The sequence below is a fragment of the Mycteria americana genome, unplaced genomic scaffold (genome assembly GCF_035582795.1).
Source record: "Mycteria americana isolate JAX WOST 10 ecotype Jacksonville Zoo and Gardens unplaced genomic scaffold, USCA_MyAme_1.0 Scaffold_48, whole genome shotgun sequence".
Classification (NCBI taxonomy): Eukaryota; Metazoa; Chordata; class Aves; order Ciconiiformes; family Ciconiidae; genus Mycteria; species Mycteria americana.
This window is the reverse complement of record NW_027445634.1, coordinates 216,865-228,912: the sequence shown is the minus strand read 5'-3', so window position 1 is coordinate 228,912 and position 12,048 is coordinate 216,865.

Below are 12,048 nucleotides of genomic sequence, written 5' to 3'. Positions count from 1 at the left end.
AATGCAGTTCCAAGGGACAGTGAAAACCAGGTAGAGCTTTCAGTGCTGGCAGCTTTCCTGTGGGCGCAATCGCTGGACGTTTCAAATTTGGCAGCCGGGCTCTGCCAGAGTCACTTAGGCATTGTTGCTTCATAACCAACCAAGGCTTTTGCGGACCGCGAATGTCTCTGCAGCAGCGAATGCAGTTCCAAGGGACAGTGAAAACCAGGTAGAGCTTTCAGTGCTGGCAGCTTTCGTGTGGGCGCAATCGCTGGACGTTTCAAATTTGGCAGCCCGGCTCTGCGAGAGTCACATAGGCATTGTTGCATCATAACCAACCAAGGTTTTTGCGGACCGCGAATGTCTGTGCGGCAGCGAATGCAGTTCCAAGGGACAGTGAAAACCAGGTAGAGCTTTCAGTGCTGGCAGCTTGCGTGTGGGCGCAATCGCTGGACGTTTCAAATTTGGCAGCCGCTCTCTGCCAGAGTCACATAGGCATTGTTGCGTCATAACCAACCAAGGTTTTTGCAGAGCGCGAATGTCTGTGCGGCATCGAATGCAGTTCCAAGGGACAGTGAAATCCAGGTAGAGCTTTCAGCGCTGGCAGCTTTCGTGAGGGCGCAATCGGTGTACATTTCAAATTTGGCAGCCGGGCTCTGCGAGAGTCACATAGGCATTGTTGCATCACAACCAACCAAGACTTTTGCAGAGCGCGAATGTCTGTGCGGCAGCGAATGCAGTTCCAAGGGACAGTGAAAACCAGGTAGAGCTTTCAGTGCTGGCAGCTTTCGTGTGGGTGCAATCGCTGGACGTTTCAAATTTGGCAGCGGGCTGTGCGAGAGTCACATAGGCATTGTTGCATCATACCCAACCAAGGCTTTTGCAGAGCGCGAATGTCTGTGCGGCAGCGAATGCAGTTCCAAGGGACAGTGAAAACCAGGTAGAGCTTTCAGTGCTGGCAGCTTTCGTGAGGGCGCAATCGGTGTACATTTCAAATTTGGCAGCCATGCTCTGCGAGAGTCAAATAGGCATTGTTGCATCATAACCAACCAAGGCTTTTGCGGACCGCGAATGTCTGTGCGGCAGCGAATGCAGTTCCAAGGGACAGTGAAAACCAGGTAGAGCTTTCAGTGCTGGCAGCTTTCGGATGGGCGCAATCAGTGGACGTTTCGAATTTGGCAGCCGGTCTCTGCCAGAGTCACATAGGCATTGTTGCGTCATAACCAACCAAGGCTTGCGCAGAGCGCGAATGTCTGTGCGGCAGCGAATGCAGTTCCAAGGGACAGTGAAAACCAGGTAGAGCTTTCACTGCTGGCAGCTTTCGTGTGGGCGCAATCGCTGGACGTTTCAAATTTGGCAGCGGGCTCTGCCAGAGTCACATAGGAATTGTTGCATCATAACCAACCAAGGCTTGCGCAGAGTGCGAATGTCTGTGCGGCAGCGAATGCAGTTCCAGGGGACAGTGAAAACCAGGTAGAGCTTTCAGTGCTGGCAGCTTTCGTGTGGGCGCAATCAGTGGACGTTTCAAATTTGGCAGCAGGCTGTGCGAGAGTTACATAGGCATTGTTGCATCATACCCAACCAAGGCTTGCGCAGAGCGCGAATGTCTGTGCGGCAGCGAATGCAGTTCCAAGGGACAGTGAAAACCAGGTAGAGCTTTCAGTGCTGGCAGCTTTCATGTGGGCGCAATCGCTGGACGTTTGAAATTTGGCAGCCGGGCTGTGCGAGAGTCACATAGGCATTGTTGCTTCATAACCAACCAAGGCTTTTGCGCAGCGCGAATGTCTGTGCAGCAGAGAATGCAGTTCCAAGGGACAGTGAAAACCAGGTAGAGCTTTCACTGCTGGCAGCTTTCGTGTGGGCGCAATCGCTGGACGTTTCAAATTTGGCAGCGGGCTGTGCGAGAGTCACATAGGCATTGTTGCATCATACCCAACCAAGGCTTGCGCAGAGCGCGAATGTCTGTGCGGCAGCGAATGCAGTTCCAAGGGACTGTGAAATCCAGGTAGAGCTTTCAGTGCTGGCAGCTTTCGTGTGGGTGCAATCGCTGGACGTTTCAAATTTGACAGCCGGTCTCTGCCAGAGTCACATAGGCATTGTTGCATCATACCCAACCAAGGCTTTTGCAGAGCGCGAATGTCTGTGCGGCAGCGAATGCAGTTCCAAGGGACAGAGAAATCCAGGTAGACCTTTCAGTGCTGGCAGCTTTCCTGTGGGCGCAATCGCTGGACGTTTCAAATTTGGCAGCGGGCTGTGCGAGAGTCACATAGGCATTGTTGCGTCATAACCAATCGATGCTTGCACAGAGCGCGAATGTCTGTGCGGCAGCGAATGCAGTTCCAAGGGACAATGAAAACCAGGTAGAGCTTACAGTGCTGGCAGCTTTTGTGTGGGCGCAATCGCTGGACGTTTCAAATTTGGCAGCCGGGCTCTGCGAGAGTCACATAGGCATTGTTGCATCATACCCAACCAAGGCTTTTGCAGAGCGCGAATGTCTGTGCGGCAGCGAATGCAGTTCCAAGGGACAGAGAAATCCAGGTAGACCTTTCAGTGCTGGCAGCTATCATGTGGGCGCAATCGCTGGACGTTTCAAATTTGGCAGCCGGGCTCTGCCAGAATCACATAGGCATTGTTGCATCATAACCAACCAAGGCTTTTGCAGAAAGCGAATGTCTGTGCGGCAGCGAATGCAGTTCCAAGGGACAGTGAAAACCAGGTAGAGCTTTCAGTGCTGGCAGCTTTCCTGTGGGCGCAATCGCTGGACGTTTCAAATTTGGCAGCGGGCTGTGCGAGAGTCACATAGGCATTGTTGCATCATACCCAACCAAGGCTTTTGCAGAGCGCGAATGTCTGTGCGGCAGCGAATGCAGTTCCAAGGGACAGTGAAAACCAGGTAGAGCTTTCAGTGCTGGCAGCTTTCGTGTGGGCGCAATCGGTGGACGTTTCAAATTTGGCAGCCCGGCTCTGCGAGAGTCACATAGGCATTGTTGCATCATAACCAACCAAGGTTTTTGCGGACCGCGAATGTCTGTGCGGCAGCGAATGCAGTTCCAAGGGACAGTGAAAACCAGGTAGAGCTTTCAGTGCTGGCAGCTTGCGTGTGGGCGCAATCGCTGGACGTTTCAAATTTGGCAGCCGGTCTCTGCCAGAGTCACATAGGCATTGTTGCGTCATAACCAACCAAGGCTTGCGCAGAGCGCGAATGTCTGTGCGGCAGCGAATGCAGTTCCAAGGGACAGTGAAAACCAGGTAGAACTTTCAGTGCTGGCAGCTTTCATGTGGGCGCAATCGGTGTACATTTCAAATTTGGCAGCAGGCTCCGCGAGAGTCACATAGGCATTGTTGCATCATACCCAACCAAGGCTTTTGCAGAGCGCGAATGTCTGTGCGGCAGCGGATGCAGTTCCAAGGGACAGTGAAAACCAGGTAGAGCTTTCAGTGCTGGCAGCTATCATGTGGGCGCAATCGCTGGACTTTTCAAATTTGGCAGCCGGGCTCTGCCAGAGTCACATAGGCATTGTTGCATCATAACCAAACAAGACTTTTGCAGAAAGCGAATGTCTGTGCAGCAGCGAATGCAGTTCCAAGGGACAGTGAAAACCAGGTAGAGCTTTCAGTGCTGGCAGCTTTCGTGTGGGCGCAATCGCTGGACGTTTCGAATTTGGCAGCCGGGCTCTGCGAGAGTCACGTAGGTATTGTTGCTTTATAACCCACCAAGGATTTTGCGGACCGCGAATGTCTGTGCGGCAGCGAATGCAGTTCCAAGGGACAGTGAAAACCAGGTAGAGCTTTCAGTGCTGGCAGCTATCATGTGGGCGCAATCGGTGGATGTTTCAAATTTGGCAGCGGCCTCGGCGAGAGTCACATAGGCATTGTTGCATCATACCCAACCAAGGCTTTTGCACAGCGCGAATGTCTGTGCGGCAGCGAATGCAGTTTCAAGGGACAGTGAAGACCAGGTAGAGCTTTCAGTGCTGGCAGCTTTTGTGTGGGCGCAATCAGTGGACGTTTCAAATTTGGCAGCGGGCTCTGCGAGAGTCACATAGGAATTGTTGCATCATAACCAACCAAGACTTTTGCGGACCGCGAATGTCTGTGCGGCAGCGAATGCAGTTCCAAGGGACAGTGAAATCCAGGTAGAGCTTTCAGTGCTGGCAGCTTTCGTGTGCGCGCAATTGGTGTACATTTCAAATTTGGCAGCCGGGCTCTACGAGAGTCACATAGGAATTGTTGCATCATAAACAACCAAGGCTTTTGCAGAGCGCGAATGTCTGTGCGGCAGCGAATGCAGTTCCAAGGGACAGTGAAAACCAGGTAGAACTTTCAGTGCTGGCAGCTTTCGTGTGGGCGCAATCGCTGGACGTTTCAAATTTGGCAGCCGGGCTCTGCCAGAGTCACATAGGCATTGTTGCACCATAAACAAATAAAGCTTTTGCGGAGAGATAATGTCTGTGCGGCAGCGAATGCAGTTCCAAGGGACAGTGAAAACCAGGTAGAGCTTTCAGCGCTGGCAGCTTTCTTGTGGGCGCAATCGGTGGACGTTTCAAATTTGGCAGCGGGCTGTGCGAGAGTCACATAGGCATTGTTGCATCATACCCAACCAAGGCTTTTGCAGAGCGCGAATGTCTGTGCGGCAGCGAATGCAGTTCCAAGGGACAGTGAAAACCAGGTAGAGCTTTCAGTGCTGCAGCTTTCGTGTGGGCGCAATCGGTGGACATTTCAAATTTGACAGCGGGCTCTGCGAGAGTCACATAGGCATTGTTGCATCATAACCAACCACGGCTTTTGTAGAGCGCGAATGTCTGTGCGGCAGCGAATGCAGTTCCAAGGGACAGTGAAAACCAGGTAGAGCTTTCAGTGCTGGCAGCTTTCGTGTGGTCGCAATTGGTGTATATTTCAAATTTGGCAGTCGGGCTCTGCGAGAGTCACATAGGCATTGTTGCATCATAACCAACCAAGGCTTGCGCAGAGCGCGAATGTCTGTGCGGCAGCGAATGCAGTTCCAAGGGACAGTGAAAACCAGGTAGAGCTTTCAGTGCTGGCAGCTTTCGTGTGGGCGCAATCAGTGGACGTTTCAAATTTGGCAGCGGGCTGTGCGAGAGTCACATAGGCATTGTTGCATCATACCCAACCAAGGCTTTTGCAGAGCGCGAATGTCTGTGCGGCAGCGAATGCAGTTCCAAGGGACAGTGAAAAGCAGGTAGAGCTTTCAGTGCTGGCAGCTTTCGTGTGGGCGCAATCGCTGGACGTTTCAAATTTGACAGCGGGCTCTGCGAGAGTCACATAGGCATTGTTGCATCATAACCAACCACGGCTTTTGCAGAGCGCGAATGTCTGTGCGGCAGCGAATGCAGTTCCAAGGGACAGTGAAAACAAGGTAGAGCTTTCAGTGCTGGCAGCTTTCGTGTGGGAGCTATCGGTGTACATTTCAAATTTGGCAGCCGGTCTCTGCCAGAGTCACATAGGCATTGTTGCGTCATAACCAACCAAGGCTTTTGCAGAGCGCGAATGTCTGTGCGGCAGCGAATGCAGTTCCAAGGGACAGTGAAAACCAGGTAGAGCTTTCACTGCTGGCAGCTTTCGTGTGGGCGCAATCGCTGGACGTTTCAAATTTGGCAGCGGGCTCTGCGAGAGTCACATAGGCATTGTTGCATCATAACCAACCAAGGCTTGCGCAGAGCGCGAATGTCTGTGTGGCAGCGAATGCAGTTCCAAGGGACAGTGAAAACCAGGTAGAGCTTTCAGTGCTGGCAGCTTTCGTGTGGGCGCAATCGGTGTACATTTCAAATTTGGCAGCGGGCTCTGCGAGAGTCACATAAGCATTGTTGCGTCATAACCAATCGATGCTTGCGCAGAGCGCGAATATCTGTGCGGCAGCGAATGCAGTTCCAAGGGACAGTGAAAACCAGGTAGAGCTTTCAGCGCTGGCAGCTTTCGTGAGGGCGCAATCGGTGTACATTTCAAATTTGGCAGCCGGGCTCTGCGAGACTCACTTAGGCATTGTTGCATCATAACCAACCAGGGCTTTTGCGGACCGCGAATGTCTGTGCGGCAGCGAATGCAGTTCCAAGGGACAGTGAAATCCAGGTAGAGCTTTCAGTGCTGGCAGCTTTCGTGTGGGCGCAATCGCTGGACTTTTCAAATTTGGCAGCCGGGCTCTGCGAGAGTCACATAGGCATTGTTGCATCATAACCAACCAAGCCTTGCGCAGAGCGCGAATGTCTGTGCGGCAGCGAATGCAGTTCCAAGGGACAGTGAAAACCAGGTAGAGCTTTCAGTGCTGGCAGCTTTCGTGTGGGCGCAATCAGTGGACGTTTCAAATTTGGCAGCGGGCTGTGCGAGAGTCACATAGGCATTGTTGCTTCATACCCAACCAAGGCTTTTGCAGAGCGCGAATGTCTGTGCGGAAGCGAATGCAGTTCCAAGGGACAGTGAAAAGCAGGTAGAGCTTTCAGTGCTGGCAGCTTTCGTGTGGGCGCAATCGCTGGACGTTTCAAATTTGACAGCGGGCTCTGCGAGAGTCACATAGGCATTGTTGCATCATAACCAACCACGGCTTTTGCAGAGCGCGAATGTCTGTGCGGCAGCGAATGCAGTTCCAAGGGACAGTGAAAACAAGGTAGACCTTTCAGTGCTGGCAGCTTTCGTGTGGGCGCAATCGGTGTACATTTCAAATTTGGCAGCCGGGCTCTGCGAGACTCACTTTAGGCATTGTTGCATCATAACCAACCAGGGCTTTTGCGGACCGCGAATGTCTGTGCGGCAGCGAATGCAGTTCCAAGGGACAGTGAAATCCAGGTAGAGCTTTCAGTGCTGGCAGCTTTCGTGTGGGCGCAATCGCTGGACGTTTCAAATTTGGCAGCCGGGCTCTGCGAGAGTCACATAGGCATTGTTGCATCATAACCAACCAAGGCTTTTGCGCAGCGCGAATGTCTGTGCGGCAGCGAATGCAGTTCCAAGGGACAGTGAAAACCAGGTAGAGCTTTCAGTGCTGGCAGCTTTCGTGTGGGCGCAATCGCTGGACGTTTCAAATTTGGCAGCCGGTCTCTGCCAGAGTCACATAGGCATTGTTGCATCATACCCAACCAAGGCTTTTGCAGAGCGCGAATGTCTGTGCGGCAGCGAATGCAGTTCCAAGGGACAGTGAAAACCAGGTAGAGCTTTCAGTGCTGGCAGCTTTCCTGTGGGCGCAATCGCTGGACGTTTCAAATTTGGCAGCGGGCTGTGCGAGAGTCACATAGGCATTGTTGCATCATACCCAACCAAGGCTTGCACAGAGCGCGAATGTCTGTGCGGCAGCGAATGCAGTTCCAAGGGACAGTGAAAACCAGGTAGAGCTTACAGTGCTGGCAGCTTTTGTGTGGGCGCAATCGCTGGACGTTTCAAATTTGGCAGCCGGGCTCTGCGAGAGTCACATAGGCATTGTTGCATCATACCCAACCAAGGCTTTTGCAGAGCGCGAATGTCTGTGCGGCAGCGAATGCAGTTCCAAGGGACAGTGAAAACCAGGTAGACCTTTCAGTGCTGGCAGCTTTCGTGTGGGCGCAATCGCTGGACGTTTCAATTTTGGCATCCGGGCTCTGCGAGAGTCACATAGGTATTGTTGCTTCATAACCAACCAAGGCTTTTGCAGAGCGCGAATGTCTGTGCGGCAGCGAATGCAGTTCCAAGGGACAGTGAAAACCAGGTAGAGCTTTCAGTGCTGGCAGCTATCATGTGGGCGCAATCGCTGGACGTTTCAAATTTGGCAGCCGGGCTCTGCCAGAATCACATAGGCATTGTTGCATCATAACCAACCAAGACTTTTGCAGAAAGCGAATGTCTGTGCGGCAGCGAATGCAGTTCCAAGGGACAGTGAAAACCAGGTAGAGCTTTCAGTGCTGGCAGCTTTCCTGTGGGCGCAATCGCTGGATGTTTCAAATTTGGCAGCGGGCTGTGCGAGAGTCACATAGGCATTGTTGCATCATACCCAACCAAGGCTTTTGCAGAGCGCGAATGTCTGTGCGGCAGCGAATGCAGTTCCAAGGGACAGTGAAAACCAGGTAGAGCTTTCAGTGCTGGCAGCTTTCGTGTGGGCGCAATCGGTGGACGTTTCAAATTTGGCAGCGGGCTCTGCGAGAGTCACATAGGCATTGTTGCATCATAACCAACCAAGGCTTGCGCAGAGCGCGAATGTCTGTGTGGCAGCGAATGCAGTTCCAAGGGACAGTGAAAACCAGGTAGAGCTTTCAGTGCTGGCAGCTTTCGTGTGGGCGCAATCGGTGTACATTTCAAATTTGGCAGCGGGCTCTGCGAGAGTCACATAAGCATTGTTGCGTCATAACCAATCGATGATTGCGCAGAGCGCGAATATCTGTGCGGCAGCGAATGCAGTTCCAAGGGACAGTGAAAACCAGGTAGAGCTTTCAGCGCTGGCAGCTTTCGTGAGGGCGCAATCGGTGTACATTTCAAATTTGGCAGCCGGGCTCTGCGAGACTCACTTAGGCATTGTTGCATCATAACCAACCAGGGCTTTTGCGGACCGCGAATGTCTGTGCGGCAGCGAATGCAGTTCCAAGGGACAGTGAAATCCAGGTAGAGCTTTCAGTGCTGGCAGCTTTCGTGTGGGTGCAATCGCTGGACTTTTCAAATTTGGCAGCCGGGCTCTGCGAGAGTCACATAGGCATTGTTGCATCATAACCAACCAAGCCTTGCGCAGAGCGCGAATGTCTGTGCGGCAGCGAATGCAGTTCCAAGGGACAGTGAAAACCAGGTAGAGCTTTCAGTGCTGGCAGCTTTCGTGTGGGCGCAATCAGTGGACGTTTCAAATTTGGCAGCGGGCTGTGCGAGAGTCACATAGGCATTGTTGCATCATACCCAACCAAGGCTTTTGCAGAGCGCGAATGTCTGTGCGGAAGCGAATGCAGTTCCAAGGGACAGTGAAAAGCAGGTAGAGCTTTCAGTGCTGGCAGCTTTCGTGTGGGCGCAATCGCTGGACGTTTCAAATTTGACAGCGGGCTCTGCGAGAGTCACATAGGCATTGTTGCATCATAACCAACCACGGCTTTTGCAGAGCGCGAATGTCTGTGCGGCAGCGAATGCAGTTCCAAGGGACAGTGAAAACAAGGTAGACCTTTCAGTGCTGGCAGCTTTCGTGTGGGCGCAATCGGTGTACATTTCAAATTTGGCAGCCGGGCTCTGCGAGACTCACTTTAGGCATTGTTGCATCATAACCAACCAGGGCTTTTGCGGACCGCGAATGTCTGTGCGGCAGCGAATGCAGTTCCAAGGGACAGTGAAATCCAGGTAGAGCTTTCAGTGCTGGCAGCTTTCGTGTGGGCGCAATCGCTGGACGTTTCAAATTTGGCAGCCGGGCTCTGCGAGAGTCACATAGGCATTGTTGCATCATAACCAACCAAGGCTTTTGCGCAGCGCGAATGTCTGTGCGGCAGCGAATGCAGTTCCAAGGGACAGTGAAAACCAGGTAGAGCTTTCAGTGCTGGCAGCTTTCGTGTGGGCGCAATCGCTGGACGTTTCAAATTTGGCAGCCGGTCTCTGCCAGAGTCACATAGGCATTGTTGCATCATACCCAACCAAGGCTTTTGCAGAGCGCGAATGTCTGTGCGGCAGCGAATGCAGTTCCAAGGGACAGTGAAATCCAGGTAGAGCTTTCAGTGCTGGCAGCTTTCCTGTGGGCGCAATCGCTGGACGTTTCAAATTTGGCAGCGGGCTGTGCGAGAGTCACATAGGCATTGTTGCATCATACCCAACCAAGGCTTGCACAGAGCGCGAATGTCTGTGCGGCAGCGAATGCAGTTCCAAGGGACAATGAAAACCAGGTAGAGCTTACAGTGCTGGCAGCTTTTGTGTGGGCGCAATCGCTGGACGTTTCAAATTTGGCAGCCGGGCTCTGCGAGAGTCACATAGGCATTGTTGCATCATACCCAACCAAGGCTTTTGCAGAGCGCGAATGTCTGTGCGGCAGCGAATGCAGTTCCAAGGGACAGTGAAATCCAGGTAGAGCTTTCAGTGCTGGCAGCTTTCGTGTGGGCGCAATCGCTGGACGTTTCAATTTTGGCATCCGGGCTCTGCGAGAGTCACATAGGTATTGTTGCTTCATAACCAACCAAGGCTTTTGCAGAGCGCGAATGTCTGTGCGGCAGCGAATGCAGTTCCAAGGGACAGTGAAAACCAGGTAGAGCTTTCAGTGCTGGCAGCTATCATGTGGGCGCAATCGCTGGACGTTTCAAATTTGGCAGCCGGGCTCTGCCAGAATCACATAGGCATTGTTGCATCATAACCAACCAAGACTTTTGCAGAAAGCGAATGTCTGTGCGGCAGCGAATGCAGTTCCAAGGGACAGTGAAAACCAGGTAGAGCTTTCAGTGCTGGCAGCTTTCCTGTGGGCGCAATCGCTGGATGTTTCAAATTTGGCAGCGGGCTGTGCGAGAGTCACATAGGCATTGTTGCATCATACCCAACCAAGGCTTTTGCAGAGCGCGAATGTCTGTGCGGCAGCGAATGCAGTTCCAAGGGACAGTGAAAACCAGGTAGAGCTTTCAGTGCTGGCAGCTTTCGTGTGGGCGCAATCGGTGGACGTTTCAAATTTGGCAGCCCGGCTCTGCGAGAGTCACATAGGCATTGTTGCATCATAACCAACCAAGGTTTTTGCGGACCGCGAATGTCTGTGCGGCAGCGAATGCAGTTCCAAGGGACAGTGAAAACCAGGTAGAGCTTTCAGTGCTCGCAGCTTGCGTGTGGGCGCAATCGCTGGACGTTTCAAATTTGGCAGCCGGTCTCTGCCAGAGTCACATAGGCATTGTTGCGTCATAACCAACCAAGGCTTGCGCAGAGCGCGAATGTCTGTGCGGCAGCGAATGCAGTTCCAAGGGACAGTGAAAACCAGGTAGAACTTTCAGTGCTGGCAGCTTTCATGTGGGCGCAATCGGTGTACATTTCAAATTTGGCAGCGAGCTGTGCGAGAGTCACATAGGCATTGTTGCATCATACCCAACCAAGGCTTTTGCAGAGCGCGAATGTCTATGCGGCAGCGGATGCAGTTCCAAGGGACAGTGAAAACCAGGTAGAGCTTTCAGTGCTGGCAGCTATCATGTGGGCGCAATCGCTGGACTTTTCAAATTTGGCAGCCGGGCTCTGCCAGAGTCACATAGGCATTGTTGCATCATAACCAAAGAAGACTTTTGCAGAAAGCGAATGTCTGTGCAGCAGCGAATGCAGTTCCAACGGACAGTGAAAACCAGGTAGAGCTTTCAGTGCTGGCAGCTTTCGTGTGGGCGCAATCGCTGGACGTTTCGAATTTGGCAGCCGGGCTCTGCGAGAGTCACGTAGGTATTGTTGCTTTATAACCCACCAAGGCTTTTGCGGACCGCGAATGTCTGTGCGGCAGCGAATGCAGTTCCAAGGGACAGTGAAAACCAGGTAGAGCTTTCAGTGCTGGCAGCTATCATGTGGGCGCAATCGGTGGATGTTTCAAATTTGGCAGCGGCCTCGGCGAGAGTCACATAGGCATTGTTGCATCATACCCAACCAAGGCTTTTGCAGAGCGCGAATGTCTGTGCGGCAGCGAATGCACTTTCAAGGGACAGTGAAGACCAGGTAGAGCTTTCAGTGCTGGCAGCTTTCGTGTGGGCGCAATCGCTGGACGTTTCAAATTTGGCAGCCGGGCTCTGCGAGAGTCACATAGGAATTGTTGCATCATAACCAACCAAGACTTTTGCGGACCGCGAATGTCTGTGCGGCAGCGAATGCAGTTCCAAGGGACAGTGAAATCCAGGTAGAGCTTTCAGTGCTGGCAGCTTTCGTGTGCGCGCAATCGGTGTACATTTCAAATTTGGCAGCCGGGTTTTACGAGAGTCACATAGGCATTGTTGCATCATAAACAACCAAGGCTTTTGCAGAGCGCGAATGTCTGTGCGGCAGCGAATGCAGTTCCAAGGGACAGTGAAAACCAGGTAGAACTTTCAGTGCTGGCAGCTTTCGTGTGGGCGCAATCGCTGGACGTTTCAAATTTGGCAGCCGGGCTCTGCCAGAGTCACATAGACATTGTTGCACCATAAATAAATAAAGCCT